This window comes from Ceratotherium simum, chromosome 35, assembly GCF_057802395.1.
Source record: "Ceratotherium simum simum isolate JZ-2026a chromosome 35, ASM5780239v1, whole genome shotgun sequence".
Lineage (NCBI taxonomy): Eukaryota > Metazoa > Chordata > Mammalia > Perissodactyla > Rhinocerotidae > Ceratotherium > Ceratotherium simum.
The window spans coordinates 462500-477570 of record NC_141934.1 but is presented as its reverse complement, the minus strand read 5'-3'; the positions used below and the strand labels follow the sequence as shown (position 1 = coordinate 477570).

At 56.9% G+C, this 15071-nt stretch overlaps 1 protein-coding gene across 5 annotated transcripts in view; it reads right to left on the bottom strand.

Annotated features, from left to right (window-relative positions):
• Window positions 1-15071, bottom strand: part of ARVCF (ARVCF delta catenin family member) — a 49497-nt gene that overhangs the window by 33753 nt on the left and 673 nt on the right. For 4 of the 5 annotated variants that reach the window (XM_087423712.1, XM_014796735.2, XM_087423708.1 and 1 more), the window contains exon 2: window positions 10372-10425. The gene's annotated coding sequence lies outside the window, so the exon portion shown is untranslated. Of the gene's footprint in view, window positions 1-10371; window positions 10426-10993; window positions 13001-15071 lie in introns of those variants that run through there. The other variant, XM_087423707.1, reaches the window with a different exon arrangement.

The following is a 15071-nucleotide window of genomic DNA, read 5'->3' as shown; positions in this document are numbered from 1 at the left end:
AAATATTTGCAAATCATATATCTGATAAGGGATTAATAGCCAGAAAATATAAAAAACTCCTATAACTCAACAACAAAAACCCAAATAACCCAATTAAAAAATGGGAAAAGAATGTGAATAGAGATTTCTCCAAAGAAGATATACAAATGGCCAACAAGTATATGAAAAGATGCTCAACATTACTAATCACTAGGGAAATGTAAATCAAAAGCACAATGAAAGGACACCTTACACCCATTAGACGGCTACTCCTAAAAACACAAAATAGCGAGTGTTAACAAGAAAGAGGAGAAATTGTGCACCTTGTGCACTGTTGGTGGGATGTAAAACAGCATAGTCATTATGGAAATCAATACGGCAGCTCCTCAAAAAATTAAGCATAAGGGCCGGCCCAGTGGCGTAATAGTTAAGTTCAGTGCATTCCACATAAGCGACCCAGGTTCGCAGGTTCGGATCCCAGGCGCAGACCTAAGCCACTCATCAAGCCATGCTGTGGCAGCATCCCACATGCAAAATAGGGGAAGACTAGCACAGCTGTTAGTTCAGGGCCAATCTTCCTCGCCAAAAAAAAAATTAAAAAATTAAGCATAGAATTACCCTATGATCCAGCAATTCCACTTCTGGAAATATATCCAAAAGAACTTCAAGTATAGTCTTTCTTTTTTTTTTTTTTTTTTTAAGATTTTATTTATTTTATTTTTTTCCCCCCAAAGCCCCAGTAGATAGTTGTATGTCATAGCTGCACATCCTTCTAGTTGCTGTATGTGGGACTTGGCCTCAGGATGGACGGAGAAGTGGTGCCTCGATGCACACCCGGGATCCGAACCCAGGCCACCAGCATTGCAGTGCGCGCACTTAACCACCAAGCCACAGGGCCGGCCCTCAAGTATAGTCTTGAAGAGATATTCTATGAATATGAATATGGATATTCTATGAATATGGGTATTGTTCTTTAATGGGTATAGAGTTCCAATTTTGCAAGATGAAAAAGTTCTAGAGATTCGTTGCACAACAATGTGAATAAACTTAATGGCAGTGAACTGTACGCTTATGATTAAGATCGTAAATTTTATACGTATTGTAATTTTATTAAAAACAAATTTTAAAAAGAGCCACTTCTGTGGGCCTGCCTGGTGGTGTAGTGGTTAAGTTCGCACACCTCAAGCAAGAGGAGGAAGATTGGCAATGGATGTTAGCTCAGGGCCAATCTTCCTCACTAAAAGAAAAAAAAAACCATTAAAAAAAAAAAAGCCACTTCTGTGTAATAACTTAGAAATTGCAAAACATTCTTTTAAATAAGTAATAGATCAAAGATAAAAATTTAAGCATACAGACTTGACTATTCAGAAACAGTGAAAAAATATAATCACATAAAAATGTATGAGTTATAGAATGGCAGTTGCAGAGGCTGAGGGGTGGGGAAAATGGGGAGATGGTGGTCAAAGCGTACAAACTTTCAGTTATAAGATGACTAATTTCCAGGGACATAATATACAGCATGGCAATTACAGTTAATATCATGTTGCATACTTGAAAGTTGCTACAGAGTAGAACTTTAAGTTGTCACTGTAACAACAAAACTGATAATTATGTGAGGTGAAGGATGTTATTCTTGTAAACATTTTGCAATATACACATGTCTCAAATCATCACACTGTACACCTTAAACTTACACAATGCTATATGTCAATTATAGCTCAATAAAGCTGGAAAAAAATATATGGGTTATAGCCAAATCTGTTCTCAGAGATAAATTCATAGCCCTCAATACTCTGATTATCAAACAATAAAAAATGAATATAAATAAACTAGAACAAACCTAAAATAAGTGAGCACATAAGCATCTAAGTCCACAAACCAAGACTCCCACTTAAATGACCAATGCATCTCTCATTGACTACCTTTCAAGTGCCAGAAACAGAAATTTCTAATAGATATGGTTCAGAGAGGACAAGACTAAAGGAAGATAAAGAAAATTGACCTATGAACCTAAGGTCATACTGTGAAGTTCACTGCTGTGCCTCCGCCAGCTCTTAGGCCTCTGCATGGACAAAGCAGACACAACAAATCTGGGGCCAGCCCGGTGGCATAGCGGTTAAGTCAGCACGCTCCACTTCAGTGGCCCGGGGTTCGTAGGTTCGGATCCCCGGGGCAGATCGATGCACCACTTGCCAAGCCATGCTGTGGCAGCGTCCCACATACAAAGTAGAGGAAGATGGGCACAGATGTTAGCCCAGGGCCAATCTTCCTCAGCAAAAAGAGGAGGATTGGCATCGGATGTTAAGCTCAGGGCTGATCTTCCTCACACACACACACAAAAAAAGACAACAAATCTAAACCTTCCCCTGCTGCCTCATATGGAACCAAAGGTGGTGGTGGACGAGGACAGGGACCACCGTGGCCTCTGCTGGATGACAGGCCAGAGCTGAGGGGCAGTCAGCACAGTACCTGGCATGTAGCAGGTGCTCAATTCATTTCTGCTGCGTGAAGGAGGCAACGATGAGCAGATGGAGAACAGTGCCCAGGCCACCCTGAGGAATCACAGCATGTGCCCTACACTGAGGCCAACACTTACAAGAAACTGGAGAAATGTCAGGGGGACTGCCTCAGGGCTCCTGAAGGCTCAGGAGGATGCTGCCTTGCTGAGGGCACCTCTGTGTCTAGAATGACACAGCAGGTAGGTCGACAAAGACCCTCACCCAGCCACAGCCTGCTGAGTCAGGAGGTGGGCGTGGCAAGGAGCGAGGTTGGGGAGTCACAGGGACCAGGTATGGTTTTTAACCTGAAGGTGATGGGGGATCTCATGGGGAGAGGGGTTTTGGGGGGAGAAGCCAGATAAATGTTTGCTGAAGGAGTGGGCGAGAGAGCTAGGCCAAGCTCGGGAGCCCCCCTGGCCCCAGCTGAAGCAGCCCCCACTCGGCTTTGGTGGAGGGGATGGCAGACACTCCTCTACTCCTACCCAGCCCCCTTCCTCTGCCCAAGGCTGCTGTCCTCAGTCAGACTTGGCTTCCGGCCTGAGGGTCATTCCTCGGGCCCATCAGTTGTGAGGGGTGGGGCTCTGAGTGAGCAGAGCAGGACAAGTGGGGTCACGGCAGTGAACAGAGTCACCAGGAGGAAGGGGATGTCCCAGCCTGCATGCTGGCCCAGGGTTCCCTCAAGGCACAAGTCTGCTGCTGTCGTGGTCACACATGGCCTCCTTCCCTGCACACACCCTGGGGCATTGCCCGCCCCACCTCTTACAGCACTGAACCTCTGGAAGTCCTGGCTCTGTAAAGACAAAAGTCTGCAAGCATACAGGCTTACTTACAAATTACCCAACGCCCCTGTTTCGAAGGTTTGGGAAGTCAAGTCTGGAATTATTTCTTCAAATACAAATAGGTGTATCACTGAATAGGTGTCAGAATTGGTCTCGTCACAAACAGCTCCCTGCAGACAGGCAAACACCTGAGACCTGTCACCAAGAAGACTGGAAAGGGAAGCTGTGCTTGCCTGGGGCCTGGGAGCAGGGCTTGGCTCTGCCTGCTGAGCCCCAGTTTCCCCATCATAATTCCCTGTCCCCCAGCCAGGAGGCCCAAGAGGGAAGATGGTCTTGGTCCCACCCAACTCCCTGGCCCCAGCTGGGTCTGGGGCTGTGGTGGGCAAAGGAGCAGGGAAGCCCCAGCTGGGAGGAGGTGAACCAGGTGGGGTCCTGGCCATGGCCCTGCCTCTTCCGGGGCCCTAGACAGGTCACCTGTCCTCCTAGGTGGCAATGAGCCCACTCCCCATCCTGGGCAGGAGACGACAGGTGAGGCTGGTAGTCTGTGCCCATCGACTGGAGTGTCTGGGAATCCCAGGGCCCACGGCCTCCCTCTCCCAGTGTGTCCAGGAAAGCCCCCTCCCCAACTCCAGTTCTCCTCAGAAGGCTGGGCATGTGGCCAGGGAGCTTAGAACACATTGTCTCAGCATCCTCCTTACTCCTATCCCTGGGCCTGGGCTGGGGCTCTCAGGCCTCCAACCACTTGATGGTCTCCCTCCCCTCCCTGTCTCCTACACTCCTACATCCTGCCCCTCCCCTCCCGACCCTTGCTTTCCCCTTGCCCTGTCAGGCCTTCTGGACAGGGTCCTCAGGGCCCCACCTTCACCCATGGTGGGCAGACCGGGTGGCCCATGGCATGCTCCAAAGGACCAACACCCTCAGCAGAGCCTCTGAACAGGGCAGGGGGTGGGTGCTGAGGTGCCTTAAGCCCTGGGCCTCCAGCTGGGTGCAGAGGAGCCTCGCTCTTACTCCCAGAGCCATCAGTGCACCCTCCCTGGGGGTCCTGACTGACCTCGGAGGTGATCATCTGTGGGAGTGCTTGCCCCGCCAGGACTCCAGGCCTCAAGCCCCCACGGGGATAAGGTTGGGTGGGGGCTGAGGACGGGGCACCTGCAGTACACAGTGCCACAAGGACAGGTGTCACCTCGCACATGCCAGCTGGGGCACCTGGGCTCCCCTTCTACAGATGAGTGAACGGGGACAGGTGGGCCCTCCCCAGAGGTGTGGCTCCCTGGACTGGCCACCTGCCCAGTGGGAGTCTGTCTCCTGTGCAGGTCCCCGGAATGGGCTGTCTGAAGATGGTGGGCTGGCCATCTCTCGGGAGAGGGGCTGTTTTGGGCACCCCCTTGGGCCACTCTCCCAGGTTTGGCTTAAGTCTGATAACCCTCCTCCAGGCTCTGCCCCCAGCAAACCCCCAGGCCCTGCCTGGACCTCCAGGCCAAGCCCAAGTTGTTTCAACACAGAAAAAGTGCTCTGGGCATGAGATGTTTACTACAGCAGCCCCGACTGGAGAGAGGAGCTGCAAACAGTCTGAATGTCCATGGGTGGAGGTGTTTCCCAAGCTCCTGGCTGCGGCGGGATACAGGCCCCAGGAACAGAGGGGACCATGCATGAGTGTGTCCGGAAAGTGCAGAGCCCCGAGGGGAAGGGCCAGGTGTGTCAGAGGAGGGGAGAGGCAGGGACACAGTGGACATAGGCGGGAGGGGGTCGTGTTGGTGAACCATCTGGACACCCACACGGGAGATGGTGCCGAGGTGAGGGAGGGGGAGGGATCCTAACCCACACACTCCAACACACACAGAAAGCAGCTCCCTAGGAGCCCACGCAAGGACACGCGATGCCGAGCTATGGGGATGACAGGTGTGATTTCTTTTTCCCTCTTTTTTGTATTTTCTACATTTTCTATAAACAAGCACATATTGCTTTATAATTTTTTTTTTAAAGGCAAAACAGGGGACTCAGTGCTATGGTCACCGGATGTCTGCGGGTTGGTCTCGTGGCCTCTCCCTCACTCGCAGCCCCTGGGCACTCCCAGGGGAGCCTGCCCCTGCCAGATCCAGAAGGCACCTCTGCAGCATCACCAGGCCATGGCCTTGACCCGAGCCTGGCGTGAGGGGTCTGGGGGTACGGGAGGTGGCTCCTCCATGAAGGGAGATGCTGCTTTGTGAACAGTGGGCCTTGCCTGGGGCTGAGACCCCTCCACCTATGCCATTCAAGATTCCTCAGAGGTCCGGGCCTCAGTTTCCCCATCTGTACACTCAGTGCCCTCCCAGGCACTGTGGTCCAGATCCCATGGGCCAGGAAGGGCCATGGGGGCACTGGCATCTCCCTCCAGGGCACAGAGCAAAAGCCCCAGGGAGGACAACGACAGGGCTGGTAGCCATCTCCACAGCCTCATTATCTTGCAAAATGCAGAGAGCAGCAAATACATTCAGACGAGTGAACGGCCTGATTAGGATTTCACAGAGTGAAAATATTTTGAAAAGAAAAAGTTTAACTAAAGGCATATTTGAAATACCAAACTCATGGACTGCAACCGTTAACCTGGCAAGATGCACCGTGGGGGTGGGTGCCTCCCTCTCCCCACCCCAACACTGGGCAGCCTTTCCCGTGGGCGAGATGAGCCGGGGCCTCAGACTCCCCAAATCAGAGCTGCAGGGGGGTCGTCCCTGCTGCACAAGATCTAACTCCCAGGGTTGAGGGTCACGCTGGGACAGGGGATGCCCAGGGCCTGGGGGAAGGGAGGCCCCTCGGCAGCCTGACGGTCTAGGGGGCTCCACAGGCAGCTCCCCGGAGGACAGTCCAGGCAGCGGAACAAAACAGGACAAGCCCAGGGAACAGCCCAAAGCTGACTATGGCCGAGTGACAGCGAGAGGCCCCAAGGTGGCCACAGGAGGCATGAGGGCGTGATGCTCTGGGAGGGGTGATGAGGCTGGGGGCCGGGGTCGGGGACAGGGGTCAGCACACCAAAACAGCCCCTGTGGGCCTGCAGAGACGGCCCTGGAGGACCTGCGGACAGGGCACGGCTGGCGCGGCACCCTCTTGCCTGGTGGCTGGGCGATGTAGGCCTCACCAGGCTGGCCCCACTGCACCGGCCATGCCACCAGCCGCGAATCACCCCGAGCAAGGGATGGCACAGCCAGAAGCTGGCGCAGCACCCACGTTGTATCTGCAGCGGCCAGCACGGAGCACCACCGGTGCTGAGCCCTGCGTGTGGCCTGTGGGGCGAGCAGAGCCAGGCTCTGAACCCAAGTCCTGCCGGGGAGAGTCTCCTTCCTGCCCGACCTGAGAGGCACAGGCACCAGGGGTCAGAAGGTGCTTGGGGCTTCCCTGGGGGCTGAGGTCTTGGCTCCTGCTTCTGACATTGAGTCCACCTGGGGAAGGACCCACAAGTCCAATCACAGAGGCCTCCAGACGTCTGGCTGACAGCAGCCCCCAGGCAAGATGGTGGCCGGCCGGCCGGCCTGCACCAGGCTCTCCAGCCATCTGGCAAGATCGTTGCGTGGCAGACAGGTTGGCAACCATGACTCACCTCCCAGTCCCGGAGGATGAGATACAAACCAGATGTGGGAGTACCTGGCCTGTGGTGCCTCCACCTGGGGTCATGAGGAAGAGGCTAGTTCATCCCTCACAGCATGACAGAGCCGCCTGGACAAGGGACATGCATGTGTGACAGCCCACCAACGCTAACATCAAGAGACCCACACCCTCCCTGCACAGTGGCTCAGCAGCTGTCTCCAGCCACAGGCCACACAAGGTACTCAAAGGCCCGATGCCTGCAAAGGGGCCCGGGCCACCTAGGGGGCTTCTGAGGAGGCCCCACCACAGCAGGGACCTGCTCTCAGTAATCAAGGGTGCTCAGCGGGGCTGCGAGAGTCCCAAGTCACAGGGAGACCAGAGCAGGACGTGCAGGGGCCTGCACACGCCACTAACCCACGCCGGGAGGGCCACTCCAAACAGTGTGAACCTCAGGTAAGTCCACAGACGTCCTCAGGAGGAGGGCCCCACAGAGGGGATCCAACACACACCCGCAGAGCGAGTGCGACTCTTGAGAACAAAGGCTGATCAAGGGGACGCTCCAATCTGATCTTTCTAAGGGGGCAGTGCGCGCCGGCTGAGGGCCAGGCGCCTGCCATGAGCCCCACAAACCCGAGGACGCATAGGGCAACATTTCCAACTTCTGATGACAGAAAGTATTCCTCAAGAAATAGTGCAGAGGGGCTGGCCCTGTGGCGTAGTGGTTAAGAGCGCGTGCTCCGCTTTGGTGGCCTGGGGTTCGCAGATTCAGATCCCAGGCATGGACCAATGCACCCACTCATCAAGCCACGCTGTTGCGGCGTCCCACATATAAGATGGAGGAAGACTGGCACACATGTTAGCTCCGCAACAATCTTCCTCACCAAAAAAAAAAAAAAAAAAAAAAACCGGTTCAGATACAACTGTATAAACAAAGATAAATCCTCACCTTACATTTATGTCAAAATAAATTCTAGATGGATGAAATCTGGAGTGTAAACCCTCACTAGAAATACCTACAGGAAAAGATCGATGTGTATTTACCTGGCTACAAGCTACGGAGAACGGTGCATAGAACAAGGGAATACCTAAAAGACAAAAAATTCAACAGATTTCACCACAAAACATGAAAGATTTCTGAACACGAAAACCATCATAAACAAAAATTCAAAGGCTGAAAAAAACCTGCAGCAGGCAGACAGACAGGGGAGGAAATCGTGGTTTCATGTGCCAAGACCACACCAATGGCTGAGAAACACTTCAAAACCCCAAGCAACCCTGGCACCGGGATGGCCATCACAGAAGTGTGGCTGTGCTCAGCAGCAAAGGCCACTTGCTGCCAAGGGGCAAGGCTGGGCCGGGGGGGTTCCCAAGAGGTGGTATCAGTGCTGGCACGGCTGTGGTGAAGGGCACCCACGTCCCCGGGCTGGGCATCAGTGTCACCCCCACACCACCTTCCAGCTCACCCCTCGCAGGGAGCCGCGCTGTTCACCACCATCTTGCAATTCCACCATTAGTCACTCCTTTCTCTATTCATTGCTGTCTCCTCATCTAGGCTGGAGACTCCCCCAGGGCGGGGCTGGGCCTAATGTGGCTGCAATGCCCAGTGTCCAGCATAGAGCTCAATGAGCAACTGCTAAATGGCTGAAGACCAGGATGGAGGATACATGGGTGCTTGCCATTAGCCCCAGTCCCGACTTAGTCCTGAGGCCCCCTCCCCATGCCCCTATTGATGTGGGCAGAGCCTCACCCCAGAGCCTGGCAGAGCAGGGAGCCCTGAGCCAGGGCCCAGGTTCTGCTTCCCAGTCTGTGAAACAGTCCCAGCCCAGAGCAGAGATGGCACAAATGCTGCCATCCATCCATCCAGTACCCACGGCAGACGTGAATAGTCAATCACCACGGCAAAGAAGAATAATCAATCACCACACTTGAGAAGGGCAGGACAGAGACAGGAGACAGGGAGAGGTAGAGAGAGGCAGAGAAAGGGCCAGAGAGAAACAGGAGGAGACCAGGAGCAGGCTGCAGGGAGGGAAAAACAGGGACAGGAAAAGAGCAAGCAACAAGGGAGAGTGGGCGAGAGCGGCGGGCAGCCTCCTGTAGACCGTTACCAAGCTGCCATTTGGTGTCTGGGTGGCCTGCCAACCTGAGGTGTGGGGGCCTACTAAGAGTTAAGGGAGATGGGAGCCAGCCTCCTGCCACCATGTCACCTGTGTCACAAGCAATGCCACGTCCCAAGGCCTGGGCGCTCTGGCCCAGCGAGCCCAGCAGCCTGACCCTCTTCCTCCCAATCCAGAAGCCCCCGTGTGGCCCAACAGCCTGGCCACCAAGATGCTTGGCCAGACCCTCCTCCCCCTACACAGCCAGGCGGCAGCAGACCCCCCAGCAGCTTCCCACACCTGCGGTTCTGGGGAACAGACAAGGAAAAGCTGGGCCCCCCACACCTGTCCTCTGTCTTACAGCCCTTGGCACAGGACATTCAGGTGTTGGGAGGCCTGGGGGCTCCTGGGTCTGTGGCCACTGCCTTCTCGCCACCACCAGAGCATGGCACTGACTGGGCCAGGCCCTCTGTGCTGGACACTCAGTGACATTCAGAATCCACAGGGCTGGGTTGGCCGAGCCTCCCATGGAGATAGTACCTGGTGGGGCAGGGGCAGACGGCCAGGCTGGGGACTGGGCACCTGTACTACAGGGACAAGAGTGACTGGGGCATTCTTATAAGCCACCACCACTCTGCAAATACAACCACCACAGCAAACTGTCTCAAACCTGGGGGTCAGCAGGGCATACCTTCCCACCATTCAGAGGGTCCTGGGGGACACAGGGACCATTCAGCCTCTGGCCCTGCTACACTTCCTGGGCACCACACCTCAGTTTCCCTGGAGCTGTAACAGAGGCACCCACAAACACAGATAACGCCCAAGGCCAGGGGCCAGCACGCAACGCCCACGACTGTGATCAGGACGGTCTCATCGACTCGGCTACATGTTGCCCGTGGCTGCTTCCACCCTACAATGGCAGACTGGTGTGGCTGTGTGCGGCAAAGACGGCCCACAGCACCAAAACATTTGCTCTCTGGCCCTTTCAGACAAAGCCAGTCGCGTGGCCGCAAGGCCCTCCTCCTGGTGCTCCAGGTGTGGGCCCACCGCCTGTCTCCCCGGGGCAGCAGGGACCACTCTGAGCTAAGAGCGGAGCCGGGTGGGCTGTACCAATACCAGACACTGCTGCGGCAGGCGTCCAAGTCACGGTGGGTGAGGACCAGCCCCAGTTAACATGCTGGTCGGTCAGCCCCACTGCAGGCTTGTCCACCAAGCCAGATGGCAAACCAGTGACTGTCGTCCACACTCAAGCCATCAGTGAATCCCAGCAGGGCAGTGAGAGGCCCCCACATCCAGCCCTGTCCAGCCCGGGGGGCTGTGCCCACTCAGCGTGAGGCTGACCAGAAGCACACACCGCCTGGGGCCACAGTCCATCCCTCTGTCAACCATACTTGCCCAGCCCACAAAGACACTCTGCTGTCCCGTGAGGAGGGGACGTCCCCAGGCCACGCCTAGGTCACTTACCTGTCTTGAGGGGAGATCAGCATGTCCCGATGTCCATCCGGCCGGCTCCAGCTCCTGCAGGGAAACCAGAAGGCACCGCATGAGGCCAACCTGCCAGGCTAAGTCCTTTCTAGAAAAGGCCAGACCCCTGGCTGGGCACTGTCATCTCTGACCCCAAGGTCGTCCGGTGGAGTTCCCAATGCATCCCCACACACTCGTGCACACTCTCTCATCCCCACTCGACTGGGACTGTCACACCTGCACTTCACGCTGGGCCGCCAAGGTCCCTTGTGAGCGTTCCTAACGCTGTTGCCTATCCTTCAAAAGCGCGATTGTTCCGACTTGTGGACTGATAACATTTCCCCCTTCCAGAAGGCCGGGCGTGCTTCGTCAGGGCAAACAGCAGAGCAGGGAGAACTCCCACACCAGGGTCCCACTGGCCCACGCAGGGGGTCACGGCCCCCCAGGGGTCTGCCCCAACACCCACCCGGCCCTGCTCCCCAAACCCGAACCCCACTCCTGCCCTGAAGGATAGGCCGCCTGTCTCTCCTGAGGCTCCCTGAGGCCAGCCCAGAACCCATGTCCCCACTAGGTGGGCAGCCTGGGTCCCCAGTCCCCAGGACCCAGAGGCTGGAGCTCTGACCAGGTGTGCCTCAGACGCAGCCCCCGTGGGCTTCCTGTCTCTGTCGATGGCCCAGGGGACACATTCTCTCTTGTTGTATCCAGGCCTGAGGATGTTGCCAGAGCGTTTGTGTTGTATCACTGAAACACAGGGTGGCACAGATGGGGGAGGGTCTGGGCTGCAGATGGGAGGCCATCTCTAGGGGGACACAGGTGATAAAACGCTCTCCCCTCGGCTGTATGGTGTTTTCCAGACCGTTCCGAGCCTCTGTCCCATCGTCCTTTGTGCACATGGCCCATTTGGGGGCCCCGAGGGTGGGTCTCTCTGCCTGACAGTAGCCCCTTCATCATGGGCAGGGGCTTCAAGTCACGGTGGGATTGTGGAGGGGTCAGGATGTGGGGGGGCCAGAGGCAGGGAAGAATGGGGGGCCCAAGCCAGGCGTATGTGTGCATATCCATGTGCGTGTGCGCATACTCACGTGTGTGCCTGGGAGGGCAACTGTGGTTGGGAGTCCACCCACCCACTGCCACCCTCGTCCCCCATGGCAGAGGGGCCACTGTTCTTGCCATGGGGTCTGAGGCTCAGGAATCAGCTTTGCTGAGAATGTAACATTTCTGGGACACTTCTGCTCTTGGCTTTAACTGTTCACACAGGTTTTGTCCCACCAAGAACTCTGTGCCTTTCTTATCAGTTCTGATAACCGCTGGCCTCTCCTCAGTGCTGGCCTCGCGCGGGGCCTCAGGCAGCCCTGGCTGTGCACCCTCATCTCCTGCCTCTCACAGGTACCTTCGGTCAGCCCAACACCCCATTTTGCAGAGGGGGAAACTGGGTCCAGGATCTGAAGTCAGGTCCTCCCGCCCCCAGCCCCGCAACTACTCACCAACCCAGCAGGGATGCGCGGCCACAAGAACATGCTCCCTCCTCCTGGGGCTCCGGCCACACCGAGAACTCCACAAATGCAGAGGAGAGTCAGTAGTAGACACCAGTGTGGGGGAGTGGGGGCACCTGCAGGCCTGGGGTCCCAGTGAGAGCTTCCTGCAGGAGGAGGGTGGGACCCGGGGGAGTGGGAGGGTCTAGGGAACACAGGGGTGATGGTGGCAGGGGAGGTGTGGGTCTCTGTCCCCAGGACGCCCTTGTCATAGGGCACTGTACAGGTTGGGAAGGGGCAGAGCCTGACAGGGGCCCTGGGGCAGTGGATAGACGGACAGATGTGAAATATGAAGGTAGAACCAGTGATGGGATTTGTGACAAGAAGGCAGGGGCTACCTGTCTTGCGGAGCCCTTCTCAACATCCCCTCAGCGCTAGTTTACAGGATCTGCAGGCACTCGCCCAGCCAGGGACCCAAAACCAGGAGCCTAGGGGCCCAGGGAGCCAGCAGGCCCCTTATGGGGCTCCATCTCCAAACAATGACAGCCCCAGGAAGAGGAGCAACCCCACTGGCTCCACCAGCCTGGGCCTACTCTTGCCATGGGCCCCATGCTGGGGCTCCCTGCAAGTCTGTCCAGTTCGCCCCCAGCCTTGGAAAGGCCTGCTGCCTCTCCACCTGGGGCAGGAGTCCAGCCCAGGCCGCAAGGGCCAGCCATGCAGCCAGACCAGCAAGCTACAAACCTGTCATGTCTGACACATGAGGCAGCTCCCAGAGACACAGAGTCCAGAGGAAGGATGTGGCCTGGGCTGGGCGGGCAGCTCAGGGCTGTGGCAGGTAGTGAGGAGCCCAGGTAAGGGTCACACAGGCCTGCCTGCGAGCTGGCGCTACACTAGAGCCTTGCGTCCAACTCTACCATGGCAAATCCTGACATGCTCTTCCAGGCCACTGGTCACTCTGGGTGCGTCATGAAAACGCACCCACTTCTGCTGTACCCTCTCACTTCACAGACAGGACGCTGAGGCAGAGAAAGGCACAGCCTCACCCTGAGTGGCTGGCTCGGAGTCCTCACCGGGGACCCCTGGGCAGTCGTAGGGCAGCCCATGGAAGCAGAGGTGCCTGGCGCACACGCTGGGAGGAGGTCTCACTCCCAGGGCCCTGCACGGTCCTTGCCTGCGCCCGAGCTGGATGACTCTGCCATCACCCACTGTCAGCCCTCAGGTCTCCCTCTGCCTGCACCAAGGGTGGTGAGGGGCACTGGGGGCGGGGGCGGGGGGGGGGGATGGGCACGTGCAACTCTCCAGCTCCACACCCTGGACAGGAAGCCTGGAGAAAGCAGAGCTCTGGCCTCCCCACCGGGTGCCTCAGGGAGGCTCCCTGCTGTATGGGGAGGCTGGGTGGAGCCCACTCGGCTTGTTGTTGCTTTGCTAGAGGCTGTGGACCCCTCAGGGTCCACTGGGGCAGTGGGAAGGGCCTGCGTCTGACACAGGGGAGGGGAGGGAGAGGGGGAGCCATGTGGGTGATGTGGGTGTCCACCAGCTCTGGGATCATCTTTCTGACCTGACCTGTGAAATAGGCCACGATATGCAGCCCTCCCAGTCGGGAAGGCCCACGAAGGGATTTCTGACTCTGCCCACCCCCCCCACCCCCAGTTACTCCCTAATTCTGGGGCTCCTGCAGAGTGGCCCAGTGACTCATTCCAGTCTTGATGTAAGCTGGCAGGAAAAGAACAGATGCCTTCCCCAACTTGAGCCACCATGGGGAAGTTCCCAGAACCCCACAGCGCTGGCCCCCTCCCTCCCTCTGCTGCGGCCAGGCCAGGCCACAGGGCAGATGCTAGGGGCTGCCTGAGGCTCTAGTGTACCTGGTGTCCTTGCCGCCTAGCTGTGCTACAGTTCCTAGCTCCTCTCGGAGGCAGAGGATCCCACTGCTTGTGCCCCCAGGCCCGTCTCTTGGGGTGAAGGGAACGCAGTGAACCCACCTTGAACCCTTGCGCAGCACAAACAGGGATGGAGGTGCAGTCACACCCTCACGGAGCCTAGGAGAGGCCAAGGCACCCCTGGGACCGAGAAGAGACCTGAGGATTTACCTCTGGGAGGGGTGACACGCAGCCCAGACATCGCGGTGGGCAGCTCTAACTTAGCAGGGCTCAGGGCTGGACCCAGTTTGCCTAGGCGGGACTTGGTCAGCGGGGACTCAGGTCTGTGCAGAAAAGCCCGTGAGGAAGAGCAGGGCCGGGGCTGGCTTGGCTGTGCTCCCATGACCCTCCTCCCAGGCCAGGACTAGAGTCCCTGAGGACAGCGAGTGCTCTGTGCCCAGTGCTGTGCTGGGTGCCGGTGGACCACACACCTGAGGGCGTGGGGTGGCCAGGGACAGACACAATACTGTGGACGATGGGACAGGGGCAGCTGAGGGAAAGCACACATTGTGGATTCGCAGCCACATATGCTGTGGCTGGACCACCTGCTCAGGAACCGACGGGCCACAGGCCCAGCATGCTGGGCAGTGGGCTCTGACGGTCCCCTGTATCCGGCACTGTCCCAGGTCCAGAGAAACACTGAGCACAGGACAGGCAAGACCTGCTCAGAATGGGCAGCCTCTGGCTAAGGACTGGATCTGGGAGTGGAGGCAGAGGGAGTCAGTGCTGGTGGAGGCTCCCAGCGCACCCCCGGTGTGCGTCCTCATGCCGCATGAGGGCTTAGCCACTCATCCTCCAACCTCCTGGGGTTATTAATCCTGGCCTGGTGTGTGTCCTGCACAGTGACGTGTGGGTGGACACAGGGAAGGGGTACAAGTGAGGCGGAATCGCCTGAGGTTACATTAAGAGTGTATGCTAAGGGAGGAAACTCCGTTGGGGCAGTTCTTTTCTTTTCCTTGTTTTTAAACACACCTGGATCTAAAGGGAGAGGGGAGCCAGAGTCTCCGAGCTCCGTCTTCACTGTGATACGTTCGCACAGGTTAAAAATGGTGACACGTCGTAAGAACCCAATATTTAATTACGTAAAGATTAAAATGGGAAGGCTGGAAATCTGGGCCTGCTCGCCCAGAGCGACACCTCAGCAAACCCGGACTGCACACCACTCTTGAGTGGGGAGGATGCGCCTCCACCTGGGCCCGGTGTCTCACCAAGGAGGCGAAGAGGTGGTGGGGGGAGTGGGGGGCCCAGGTGGGGACGCGGGGCAGGGACTCCGGGCGGCGTCCCCTCCCTCGTCCTCTAGGCGGCGGGAGCAGCA